We start from the raw sequence: 13,606 nt of genomic DNA on the forward strand, positions 1-13,606 counted from the left end.
CTAAAATGGCGGCGCCCCGTTCGGCTGCGGCTGCATCGGCTCGCTACAGTTTAACTGTGCGGGTCATATGTATCGACATTTCGTTCTGTGTGCATGGGTACAAGAATGACAATAAAAGTAAATTCTATTCTACTCTATTCTATTCTATTCTATTCTATTCTTCTATTTTGGTGATGGTTGAAACTGGGGTTTTGGTTAATTTTTTTGGTCTGTAACTGGAGTTGGGTTATGGCTGGAACTAGGTTTAGGGTTAGGGTTTCAGCAGAGGCCTTACACACGCAGGGTTGTGAGTTTAAACCCTAGTCTAGTGATTGTTAGTTATTTGGGAAGGGTGTTAGTGGCCGTGTTTGGAACTGTTGTTTTGGTTAGAGCTAGGTTTAGGGACTAATTAGGGACTTGATTTATGTTGGCATTGCTTGTTATTGATGAAAATAATTGACCAGTGAACTCCACTTAACAAAATAACTACACTTTTGTTTGAGTAATTATAGTTAATTGCAATTGAAGCAGTAGTCCCTAACCTAATTGAATTTTTGAGCGTTTTTTGTGTAGTGATTACTTTTATGGGGGTTAGTTTGGAAATGGACCACAGGCTTCTCATTTAGTCCTCGGGGGTTATACGGTTGGAGTGTAACGTTATACATGAAGTATTATTACATTTATGGTACAGCATGTTTTGTTCGGAATACTTGAGTACTGTTTCTGACATACAAGCTTGATGTGTTCCAGGATCATGCTTATTGATCACATTGCTCGTGTAAAGAGGACATTTTCCCTGAAATTAATCAGTCAAAACTAATTGTCCCATTCCTGACTTCCTAAAAGGGTCAAAGTGTAGCCCAAGTAGATATATCACAAAAACACATTCAATTAGTAATGAGTTTATTATGAAGGAGTCTCCATAAGGAACGTTTGAGCGTGGCGTGGAGGTACAGAGTAGGGGTTGCAGAAGGAGTGACGGCGCACGACTTTCCATGATATGTAAGCACTTACTTTAAAATTAAAGTTATTGTTACTTTAAATAAACGTGAACACACAATTTTTACTGCACCTTTCTTTTTAGCCTATTTCAGTTTTCATTCATCACTTTCTTTTGCCCTTTTAGCTGGACTCGCGGCACTATCACTTTCTACCGCACAGGTGTCAAACATGCTCTTTCTTTTTTGTCTTTCTATCTTTGATGTATTCTCTCTTTTTATCTTCCCCTTATTATTTTTCTGTCATTTTCTTTCTCTTTCTCATTATCTCTCTATCACTATCTCTCTATCCATCTCTTTTTGTCTCTATTTTTCTCTCTCACTCGCTTTTTCTCTCTCTTTATTTCCTTCTTTTATTCCATCTTTTTGTCACTTTTTCTCTTTCTCTTCCGCTCTTCTTTTTTCTCCGTTTCTCTCTCTATTCTGCTCTGTTTATTTCTCTCTTTTTCACACTCTTTCTTTCTCTTTCTCTTAAACCTTCCTAGCATGTTCTTACATTGTTGGTATATTTTTGTGATAAAGTATGTGTGTATGTGTGTGTATATACGTGTATGTATGCATGTTTGTATATATATATATATACTGGACTGTCTCAGAAAATTAGAATATTGTGATAAAGTTCTTTATTTTCTGTAATGCAATTAAAAAAACAAAAATGTCATACATTCTGGATTCATTACACATCAACTGAACTATTTCAAGCCTTTTATTATTTGAATATTGCTGATTTTGGCTTACAGCTGAAAAAAACTCAAAAATCCAATCTCAAAATATTAGAATACTTCCTCAGACCAAGTAAAAAAAATAATTTTATACCAGCAAAACTAAATCAAACATTTGAAAATGTCCATTGATGCACTCAGTACTTGGTTGGGAATCCTTTTGCACGGATTACTGCATCAATCCGGCGTGGCATGGAGGCAATCAGCCTGTGGCATTGCTGAGGTGTTATTGATGCCCAGGATGCTTCGATAGCGGCCTTCAGCTCATTTGCATTTGTAGGTCTGGTGTCTTTCATCTTCTTCTTAACTATACACAAACTCTCGATGGGGTTCAGGTCAGGGGAATTAGCAGGCCAAACAAGGACAGTGATGCCATGGTCAGTGCACCAGTTACTGGTGGTTTTGGCACTGTGGGCAGGTGCCAGATCATGCTGGAAAATGAAATCCTCATCTCCATAGAGCTTTTCAGCAGATGGAAGCATGTAGTGCTCTAAAATCTCTTGGTACACAGTTGCATTTACTCTGGACTTGATGAAACACAGTGGACCAACACCAGCAGCTGACATGGCTCCCCAAACCATTGCTGACTGTGGGAACTTCACACTGGATTTCAAGCAACTTGGATTTTGCTCTTCTCCAGCCTTTCTCCAGACTCTGGCGCCTTGACTTCCAAATGAAATGCAAAACTTGCTTTCGTCTGAAAAGAGGACTTTGGACCACTCTGCAACTGTCCAGTGCTTCTTCTCCATAGCCCAAGTCAGACGCTTCTTCCGTTGTCTTGAGTTCAGAAGTGGCCTGACCATGGGAATACGGCTATTGTAGCCCATTTCCCGGACACGTCTGTGAACTGTGGCTTTTGATACCTGGACTCCAGCTTCAGCCCACTTTCAGCGGCTCTTCTTCACAATTTTGTTAAGGCTGCGGTCATCTCTCTTGGTTGTGCAGCGTTTCCGGCCACATTTTTCCCTTCCAACAGACTTTTTGTGGATATGCTTTGAAACTGCACTCTGTGAACAGCCTGCTCTTTGAGAAATTTCTTTTTGTGTCTTACCCTCCTGATGGAGGGTATCAATGATGGTCCTCTGGACAGCAGTCAGATCAGCAGTCTTCCCCATACTTGTGATTTAGTTTACTGAACCAAGCTGAGTGTTTTTAAGGCTCAGGAAACCCTCGCAAGGTGTTTCGAGTTAATTAGATGATTCAGGTGATTAGTTGAATAGCCTACTTGTATACTTTTTCATGATATTCTAATATTTTGAGATAGGATTTTTGAGTTTTCTTAAGCTGTAAGCCAAATTCAGCAATATTAAAATAATAAAAGGCTTGAAATAGTTCAGTTGATGTGTAATGAATCCAGAATGTATGACATTTTTGTTTTTTTAATTGCATTACAGAAAATAAAGAACTTTATCACAATATTCTAATTTTCTGAGACAGTCCAGTATATATATATAGGGGCAGCACGGCAGCGCAGTGGTTAGCGCTTGTGCGGCACAGTTCATGTCATGGGAACCTGTCGTGGGTTCAAATCCAGCTCCAGACTTCCTGTGCGGAGTTTGTAAGTTCTCCCCGTGCTTGCGTGGGTTTCCTCCGGGCACTCCGGTTTCCTCCCACGTTCCAAAAACATGCATTTCAGGTGAATTGGCCGGTCCAAATTGTCCATAGGTGTGAATGAGCGAATGAGTTGTCTGTCCCTGTGTGCCCTGCGATTGGCTGGCAACCAGTTCAGGGTGTCCCCTGCCCACTGCCCGGAGATGGCTGGGATGGGCTCCAGCCCCCCCCGCGACCCTAATGAGGATAAGCGGTACGGCTAATGAGATGAGATGAGATATATATATATATATATATATATATATATATATATATATATATACGTATGTGTGTGTGTATGTATGTATGTATGTATATGTGTATGTATGTATATGTGTATGTACGTGTGATTATGTATGTGTGTATATGTATGTATAGGTGTATGTATATATACAGACGCTGCCCAACTTACAAACGATTGGACGATCGTTCATAAGTTGAATTCTTTTGTACATTGCGTCAGTGCTATATTTTGTATGTTTAAGGTTTATATAAGTATGTTTAAGGCTTGTGTAAGTAACCTGTATTATTTTGAAACTGATAAATAAACGTTTAATAAAATAATATGCTCTTTAACGTTACAAAGCAGGCTGAATAATAACGCATTGTACTGAAGCCCTTTGCGACTCCTTGTGATTAGGGATATACAAATAAACATGACTTGATTTGACTATAAAGATAAATAAAGTTAAGTTTAGCTTACTTTTGGAAGAGTTAGTCGACTTCCTCCTCCATGGTAAAAAGTGGAGGAAAATAAAAATCGGTCCAACCACTTTCTCAACCGCATCAAGCTTTCTTATTCCACTTTCATTTCAAAAGAAACTGCTCGCCACTTCTTTACACTTTACACCAATCATGTTGAATGGATGCACGAGATATTAAACAATAAAAACTTCAAAGTCCTTAGCGCGCTAGCGATACAGTACATGTTGTTATGATTACACACGAACCAGGAAGTAGAAGCTGGATTTTTTCTTCGGTGTGGATGCTGTGTGACCTCTTACAGCGCCATGCGGCGTAAAGAAGCACTACAGTACTCTCCTCAGCTCGAAAGAAGGTGCACACAATACAAGAGCTAACTTACAGCAATGTCCGGATATTTTTCGACATCCCAGAAAAAATGATCGTATCTACCGTTTTGCGTAAGTTGAATGGTCGTAAGTAGGTGAGTGTCTGTATAATATATTTGTTGTATATTATATATTGTGGCAGCACGGCGGCGCAGTGGTTAGCGCTTGTGCGGCACAGTTCATGTCTTGGGAACCTGTCGTGGGTTCAAATCCAGCTCCAGACTTCCTGTGCAGAGTTTGTATGTTCTCACCGTGCTTGCGTAGGGTTCCTCCGGGCACTCCGGTTTCCTCCCACATTCCAAAAACATGCATTTCAGGTAAATTGGCCGGTCCAAATTGTCCCTAGGTGTGAATGAGCGAATGAGTTGTCTGTCCCTGCGATTGGCTGGCAACCAGTTCAGGGTGTCCCCTGCCCACTGCCCGGAGATGGCTGGCATGGGCTCCAGCCCCCCCTGCGACCCTAACGAGGATAAGCGGTACGGCTAATGAGATGAGATTATATATTGTATATAAGCTATACTGTACTATGTAATATCCCCCTCGGATGGGTCTGGCCTTGATGCGGCGAGGGGGCTTGCGTGTTCCAGTGACCCTGGAGAGCGATACCGTCGGGAGCTTGCTCCTGGTAGGGTCACCCATGGCGGGCCGGTCTCCGGGGTAGGTTCCAGACAAACAAAGACCCCAGCGTGTCGGTACGCTGTGAGGTGGCAGCCCCACCAACCGACTATCCTGCGGAGGGCTAACAACTCACCCAGGAGAAACACACTTTGTTACGAAACTGACCAGAGAAAGAAGCCGGACTGACCAACACGGTAACGGACCCCAGCCTGCCCCCGACCAACGAGTACGGATCGATCTTCGTCATAAGACCCGTGTCGCCACCTGGAATGTCCAGACACTCCTTCGCCCCGGAGCTGCCACCCTGCTGTCCCGAGAGCTCTGTCGCTATAACATCACCATGGCAGGGCTCTGTGAAGTACGATGGCAAGGCAATGGTGAAACAACAGCTGGCAACCATTGCTACATCTGGAGTGGCCCCGAGAGTCGGACCGGCCTTTACGGTGTGGCTCTTGCCATTCCAAAAGCCCTCCGGAGGTCCCTCATCAGCTGGACACCAATAAGCGACAGACTACTGTCTGCTCGATTCCTCCACCATCACGGCAAGATGACAGTGATCGTCGCCTACGCCCCCACCGATGTCGCTGATGAGGATGCGAAGGACGCGTTCTTTGACCAACTCCACCAGGCTGTCAACCAAGCCCCACCACACGACGTCACCATCATCCTCACTGATGCCAACGCCACTCTATCCAGCAATGATCGGTCCCCCGGCTCACCTGTCGGCACCACCTTCGTTGACAGCACAACAAACGACAATGGCAACCGCCTCCTCCTCCTCTGCCACCAAAACAACCTTTGTGTTGCTGACACCTGGTTTCCCCGGAAATGCATCCATCACTGGACGTGGTACAGCCCAGATGGCAGAACCAGGAAGGCATTGGACCACATCCTGATATCACGACGCTGGAAGTCGTTTGTAACCAACTGCCGGGTGTTCAGAGGAGCACAGCTTGGCAACACAGACCATCGTCTGCTGGTGGCCCAGCTCAAGCTAAAGCTCCGAGCCAACCAGCACAAGACTCTGCCTCGCCCCGACTCCTCCCGACTCAGCGACCCCAACATCGCCAGAGACTTCAGTTGCTCCATCCGCCGCTCTCTTGATACCCTGGCTCCTGACAAGCTGACAGACTGGGCGGCCTTCAAGGAAAGTGTCCTCCAGTCTGCTCACAATGTCCTCGGACGCCCGCGATCCTCCCCGAGAAAGCCCTGGATATCAGAGAGGACACTAAACATCATAGACCAGCGGCGTGAGGCCCGACTCCGAGGCGACCTCACAGAGTATCGGAGACTGAATCGCCTGCGCAATGTGGCCATTGCTGAAGATAGGGAGAGGTTTTGGCAGGCAGAAGCCCAACAGCTTGAGTCCGCGGCCAACAACAACAACATGAGCCGCGTATTCAGTCTACTACGCCAAGCCCGTAGCGGCCCACACATAAAGACAGCCCTGGTAAAGGACTCAGACGGCAACCTCATCATGACAGAAGCCAACTGCCTCGAGCGCTGGAAGGAGCACTTTAGCCTCCTCTTGCAGCACAGCACCATCCCGGCTGATCCCACCCTCCTAGGGGATGCGAGCACAGCACCTCCTAACGACACCTGCTGCACAGACCCTGTAACACCCGAGGAAGTGAGAGCTGCTCTGAAGAAGCTGAACACCAAGAAAGCCCCCGGCATCTGTGCCATTACCGGCGAGATGCTCAAGGCCGGCGGTGATGGCATGGTGGAGTGGCTAACCCGCCTATTCAACCAGGTGTGGGAATCGGAGCAGCTGCCCACCGACTGGACCAGAGGAGTCATCTTGCCCTTCTGGAAATGCAAGGGCGACAGGCTTGTCTGTGGAAACCACAGAGGCATAACCTTACTCTCCATCCCGGGCAAGGTCTTTACCAGGATCTTGCTCAGCCGTGCCCTTCCAGCAATCAGAAGCTGCCGCCGTCCCCAGCAGGCTGGCTTTATGCCCAACCGCTCCACAACGGACCACATCTCTGCCGTCCGTTTGCTGATAGAAAAGACCCGTGAATTCCGTAAAGATCGCCATCTATATATCGGATTCATTGATCTGAAGGCCGCCTTTGACACCGTCTGCCACTCTTCACTGTGGAACATCCTCCAAGCTCTCAGAGCACCACCCAAGATCATAGCCCTGTTCAAGCTGCTCTACAGCAACACAGAGAGCTGTGTCCGTATCAACGGCATTGACTCCGACTGGTTTGCTATCTCCAGCGGCGTTCGCCAAGGCTGTGTGGCTGCTCCCGACCTTTTTAATTGCATCATCGACCATCTGATGTTCAGGGTTAGTGAGCGCATCCCCGGAGTGTCTTTCGGCAACTACCACCTGACTGACCTGGAGTATGCTGACGACACCATCATTCTCAGCACTTCCTACAGCCAGCTGAGAGACGCTCTGGGCATTTACAGCGAAGAGGCAGCGCGGCTTGGCCTGCAAGTGAGTTGGACGAAAACCAAGTTCATGTATGTCGGTGATGGACCAGATCCACCTCCCATCCAAATTGGTAGCGACATCGTAGAGCCTGTCAAGAGCTTTGTATATCTGGGGTCCATGGTGACAGACAACGGGGACCTAAAACCAGAGATTCTCCGCAGAAGAGCCCTGGCAGCATCTGCTCTGCAGTCTCTCTGGAAACCACTCTGGCGGCACCAGACCATCGCACGCAAGACGAAGCTCCGCATTTACAACCTCGCCGTACTCCCTATCCTGCTTTATGGCTCAGAAACATGGCCCCTGAACGACACCCTGGCCACAAGAATCGATGGTTTTGATAGCAGGGCTCTCAGAACCATCGAGAACATCAGGTGGCCCCAGCGAGTCTCCAATAAAGAGCTCAGAGCCCGCACGTGCCAGCCCCAAGCATCTTCCTTGGTCGCACAACGCCGCACCCGCTGGTTTGGCCATGTCCTTCGTCTACCACCAGACCATCCGACACGAGCCATTCTCCAGTTTGACCCAAAGTCCGCAGGCTGGAGACGACCACGAGGGAAACCCCGCACTCGATGGCTCGACGTCGTTGCGGGCGACCTCCAACAACACGGAGTTGCCGTAGAGGATGCAGAACAGCTGGCACAAGACCGCCAGCATTGGAAAAACCTGGTTCATCTGGTCGGCTCAACGCACAAGGACGGGACCCCCCGACCTTCGCTGGAGCAATAACCTAACCTAACTATGTAATATTATTGGTCTGGTACTTGTAGTAACACAATTATGATTTTTTTTCTTCTGTAACAAAAACTATTGTTTGCTGTAAATGAGTTGCCTGTGAGCTGTAAAAACTTGTTTCGTTCCTGCTGGGAATATAAGTTCAACAAAAGGGCAAACGGGTTCCTTAATAAAACCAAACCAATCAAATGTAGCCGCCTCATCACGTGACTATATTCAACTTCAGCGGGGGAAATTTTGCTTACGAATGAAACAGATCGAAAATGTCGCATAGCAATAACAACTATGAAAACACAGGAGGAGGAAAACCCCCTCGCCTCGCATCAAAAGCATGTTTCCCTTAAAAAGTGTGCAAAAAACAGCTGAATACGCAATGTCTCCTTTGTTCGAGTTCATGGGCATGCTTGTTCTGCTTGTTAAGACAAATATTGGGGCTTTAAATTTGGTGCTACATGTGTTTAATTTATTTATTTGATTTATACTATTTTTTTGTTTTGTTTATTAAAGCACTTGAATTTACATTAGTTATTTTAACCTATTTTTGAATTTAACTTATTTTTTGTTTATTGGATGGACTTTGATAATTTGGTGATCTGATTGGTTGTTTTAAAAAAATCAATAAATACGACGTTTTTACAGTTACTCGATACTTTAGTAAATGTACTTTTTTACTTTTACTCAAGTCAGTATTTGGATGACTACTTTTACGTCTACTTGAGTAAAATCTTTGGCTACTCTACCCACCCCTGATCTTAAGTTAGTATCACCTGGATAACCATTTGTGACCGCATTTTGCATAGGAGATTGAACCTCCTCTTAAATGAGGAACCTCTCAATAAATGTTTCTCAAAAACCTCCACAATCCACGTTTGTTTTTTGTTGCATCAAATGCTGAGCAAATGGTACAACGTGTATAACCTTGTTTAAGCTAAACTCTTTCCCATAATGTTTCAATACATCGTTGTGCAACATGGCTCCCTGAGTAAAAACAATGTGGTGATAAGATATGATGCAATGCCTTTTCCTTTGTCATTGACAATCCTAGTAACCTGGTGTTTACGATTCAGCGCTCTCACTTCCACGACCCGGGTTCTATTACAGATGCATCTAATGCTGAGTATATTAAGCCAGAGAAATACTACTGTAAAACTTGGTATAAACCGCATCAAAACTTTATGCGTGTATTTATAGGGCAAATAAATTTTCTTTTTGTGCGGGCCGGCACCGAACGACCCACGGCTCGGTACTGGTCTGCAGCCGTGGATGCTGACCACTGCCTTTTGATACATCAAGAAGTATACTGATCTTATTTCCTGAAAAATGAATTTAATGGTCCAATTTTTTCATGGTCTTTGAGTGGATTCTATTGACGCAACTTGTACTGCACTGGGTGCACGAGTCTGTAGTAATAGTTACCATTTTGCCGATTTTCCTGCAAACAGCTGTTACTAATGAGAATCTCTCCATTTTTTTAGGAAAATGATTATAAGGATTTGATTCTCACTCCTCTTACACGGGCACCAGCTTAGGGCATCTCTCAACTACATAGTCAGTATTATCTTTTTGAAGTGCTCTTGCTCCATCTTCATTGCAGCGCCTGCCTATCTGCTCCTTTTCTTAATCCTCTGCGGAGTAGGTGTACGACAGCGAGAGTCGCAGGGAGAAGACCGATATTTGCTTAATCAAATCCCCCAAGGAAACAACCCTTTTTGATCCACTTGCTGGCGCACCATGCTCACTTTCAGTTGGCCATTCGTCACTCGCTGTTTCTCTTTAGCTGGATGCCCGGGGCTGAAAGAAGTACGGAAACAGACATACCGTTTTGCTCTTTTCCGATTTTCCTTCTTGTCACTTTTTTGAGAGCCTTTGAGGTCAAACCAGCACAATCAGAGCTGCGGGTGAATGCAAAAGAAAGAAACTAATATTATAGCTGAGCTTATTGTTAAAGACCGGAAGGTAGTTGGAAATTGGTGTTTTGTTCAACAGATGACAAACTTTAATGGCAAATTTGCTATGCGCGAAAGTCTTAACGCATTTTGAGTGTGCTAGGGTGCTATACTTCCTAAAACTGCTTCTATTTTAAAGGAATTTTTAGAATGATATTTGATAAGCGTGGGACAGTCATTTTAAATTATGGACCACTGATGGGGTCAAATTGCTCAGGGTTCAGATGACAACCAATTATGACCAAACCTCGGAAAACACTGTGATTGATTGTTTTAGTAGTCCAGAAAACAATTGTATTTGGTTTCACAATTAATTTTCCAGAAACCGTAATAATCAGGCAGACACATTTAGAGTAGTGGGCATTGATTGTTCCATGAATTTTGTTGAAGGGAGTGGGGGCCACTTATCCAGCTACACAGCCTCTGCACTTTTATTGTAGATATTACACAATATGTCATTTTATTTTCATAATTACAAATTTACTCGAAGCCTCATCTGACTGATTTTTGCGGTTTTATTGACCTGAATATGGAAAGCACGTCTCTATAAGTTTTTTTTTCCTATTTAATATTATGCATAGTGGACTCCTGGGCCTTCTTCCCGATGAAAAAATAAGTCACCCAGCCACTATATGCGGAAATACTGTGTTTAAAATCTTGCGTCGAGGATTGAGGTGTTAATTTGTTTTAATAGTCCGTAGTGGTGTTGGAGAATCCATCCAAATTCAGGGTTCCAGCGGATCCTTGAGAAGTCTTTAAAGGAATTGATTTCATGTATCTAAAAATAAGGCCTTAATTTGCAATAAAATGTATTAAATCAAATTTAATAATATATATATTCGTTTGAACTAAAACGATTAGTTAACTAAGTATTTTTATTAATTCATCATGATACATTTGCCTCATGAGAGTTCTTTTAAATTAGTAATCATCTACCAGTTTTGACTGAGGATCCACGATGTATTGTAAACATCCTTTTTATTGATTATGTTCCATGTCAAAAGTTGAGTATTTCTGAGGGAATGTTTTCAACTGGACCAAAATGGGTCTTGAAAAAAATTGAAATAAATGTTTGTTTAAAATTGCCTCTAATTCATGCAGGGATTTTTGTGTTGTTTGTTTCAAGTGTGTTTTTTTTTTTGTCGACTTGGTCTTAAATTGGATTTCAAAAGGCTTTGAAAAGTCTTAACACGTCTTGAATTTAACTAGCTGTAGGAAATTGTAATTCATGTCAGGTATGTGCAGTAACGCCAAAGGTTGCTTTTAAAAGATTGTGAGTTTGGCCAAAGTTGTTCTGTCCTAAATTTATAGAGTAGAATGTCTTTCTGGAAAAGCTGCTGTGTTAGCAAAACTGAGTCATTATTTTTGGGCATTTTTCTTCACACAAAGGTCATCCTTTCTAACGGTGCAAAACATTGTATTGACATTGAATGGTGTTCTGGTCTAGAAGAGGGGAATGTTCTTCTGTAAAAATAGAGTCAGCATAACCAAAAGTGCTGTGTTAGTTTTTTGCGGGCCATTTCACCTATCGAGTGAACCTACCCGATTGATTGTGAAAGATTATGATCCTGGCTAAACTTGTTCTGGTCTTGGAGAGTAAAATGTCTACCTGCATAAGCTGTTGAATCTGCAAAACCCAAAATACTGAGTCAGCTTTTATTATTGTTATTTCACATCTCGGTTTACCTACCTAAATGCCTGTAAAACATGGTGTTGGGTTTCAATGTCAGGCTGTCCTGGGAGAATAGAAGGCTTTTCTGGGAAAAATTTCCAAGCTGACAAAACCAAAAGTCCTGGGTTAGCTTATTTTTTTTTTTTTTTTTTTTTTTTTTTTTTAGCATTTTCCACATCCAGGCTAATCTACCTGACTGGCTGTAGAAGGGTGTTGATATTCTATGTTGTTCTGGACTGGGACAGTGGAATGTCTTTCTGGGGAAAAAATGCTTAGTTAACAAATTCAGAAAGAATGAGTCTGCTTTTTGAGTCATTTTTCACCTCTAGGGTAACTTACCTGAGTGCCTATGAAAGATGGGTGGAAAGACGCACAAACAGCACAAACAGTTATATATCAGATTCAGATTCAGATTCAGATCTACTTTATTGTCATTCTAGTACACGTGTATACAGAACGAAATGTCGATGCATCTGACCCCCACAGTTTCCTTGAATGTACAGATATAAATAATGTTGTATTGTATTTTGGCTACGTATAGTATTTTACCATAGTTCCGATAGTGCAAGAAGAGTAGCTAACCAGATGCGCAAAATGGGCAGTCAGGTTAACAAGTCAGGTACACAGTAACATTAACACTGTAACAATAACGCTGTAATTACAATAGTGCAGAGAGCAATGTGCAAGGAGTGGCAAGCTATAAAAAAAACTGCCAGTAGTGCAAAAGTCAGATTAGCAGCCGTTTAGATTTAAGTTAACTATATGTTAGATTGACCATTTAACAGTCTAATGGCCAGGGGGACTAGACTATTGCGGAGCCTGGTGGTCCTGCACCGCACACTGCAGTACCTCTTCCCAGAGGCTAGCAGAGTGAACAGTCCATGATGGGGGTGAGAGGGGTCCCCGGTAATGTTTTTAGCATGGGATAGGCAGTGCTTCTGGCCAATGTCCTGAATGGAGGGAAGTGTAGTCCCGATTATTTTCTCTGCTGTCCTCGTTACCCTCCTAACACTACCCCAGTCGGTAGCGCTGCAGCCTCCACACCACACAGAGATACAGCTGGTCAGGATACTCTCTATGGTGCCCCTGTAGAATGTAATGAGGGAGGGTGGGGGCAGGTGGGCTCTCCTCATCCTCCGCAGGAAGTACAGGCGCTGCTGTGCCCTCTTAACCAGTGATGCAGTGTTTACGGACCAGGTGAGTTTGTTTGTAATGTGCACCCCTAGGAACTTGATACTGCTGACAACCTCCACAGCCTTGTTGTTGATGCAAAGTGGGGCATGGTTGGGCTGGTTTTTCCTAAAGTCGACAATGATCTCTTTAGTTTTGTCGACATTCAGGACCAGGCTGTTGTCCCTGCACCAGCCCACCAACTGCTCCACCTCCTCTCTGTAGGCCAGGTCGTTGTCATCCCTGATGAGGCCCACCACTGTTGTGTCGTCAGCATACTTCACGATGTGGTTTGTGGCGGACCTAGGGACGCAGTCGTGTGTCATCAAGGTGAACAGCAAGGGGCTTAGGACACAGCCTTGGGGGGAGCCCGTGCTGAGGTAGATGACATCTGAACTGTTCTGACCTATCCGCACTGATTGGGGTCTGTCACAGAGGAAGTCCAGCAGCCAGTTCCGCAGGGGGGTGTTGAAACCCAGGAGTCTCATTTTGTCCACCAGATGTTGTGGGATGATGGTGTTGAATGCTGAACTGAAGTCCAGGAACAGCATCCGCACATGGGTGTTCTTCTCCTCTAGATGTGTCAGGCTCAGGTGAAGCGCAGAGGAGATGGCATCCCTGGTGGAGCGGTTTGTCCTGTAGGCAAACTGAAAGGGGTCGAAT

The 13,606-nt window shown here is 44.3% G+C and overlaps 1 protein-coding gene across 1 annotated transcript in view; it reads left to right on the forward strand.

The window, feature by feature from the left end:
• The window catches only part of med13a (mediator complex subunit 13a), a 166,748-nt gene that overhangs the window by 85,274 nt on the left and 67,868 nt on the right, over positions 1 to 13,606 (forward strand). The window lies entirely within an intron of this gene.

Source organism: Urocampus carinirostris, chromosome 17, assembly GCF_059441175.1.
Source record: "Urocampus carinirostris isolate Australia breed hairy pipefish chromosome 17, RoL_Ucar_1.0, whole genome shotgun sequence".
In the NCBI taxonomy this organism is placed as follows: domain Eukaryota; kingdom Metazoa; phylum Chordata; class Actinopteri; order Syngnathiformes; family Syngnathidae; genus Urocampus; species Urocampus carinirostris.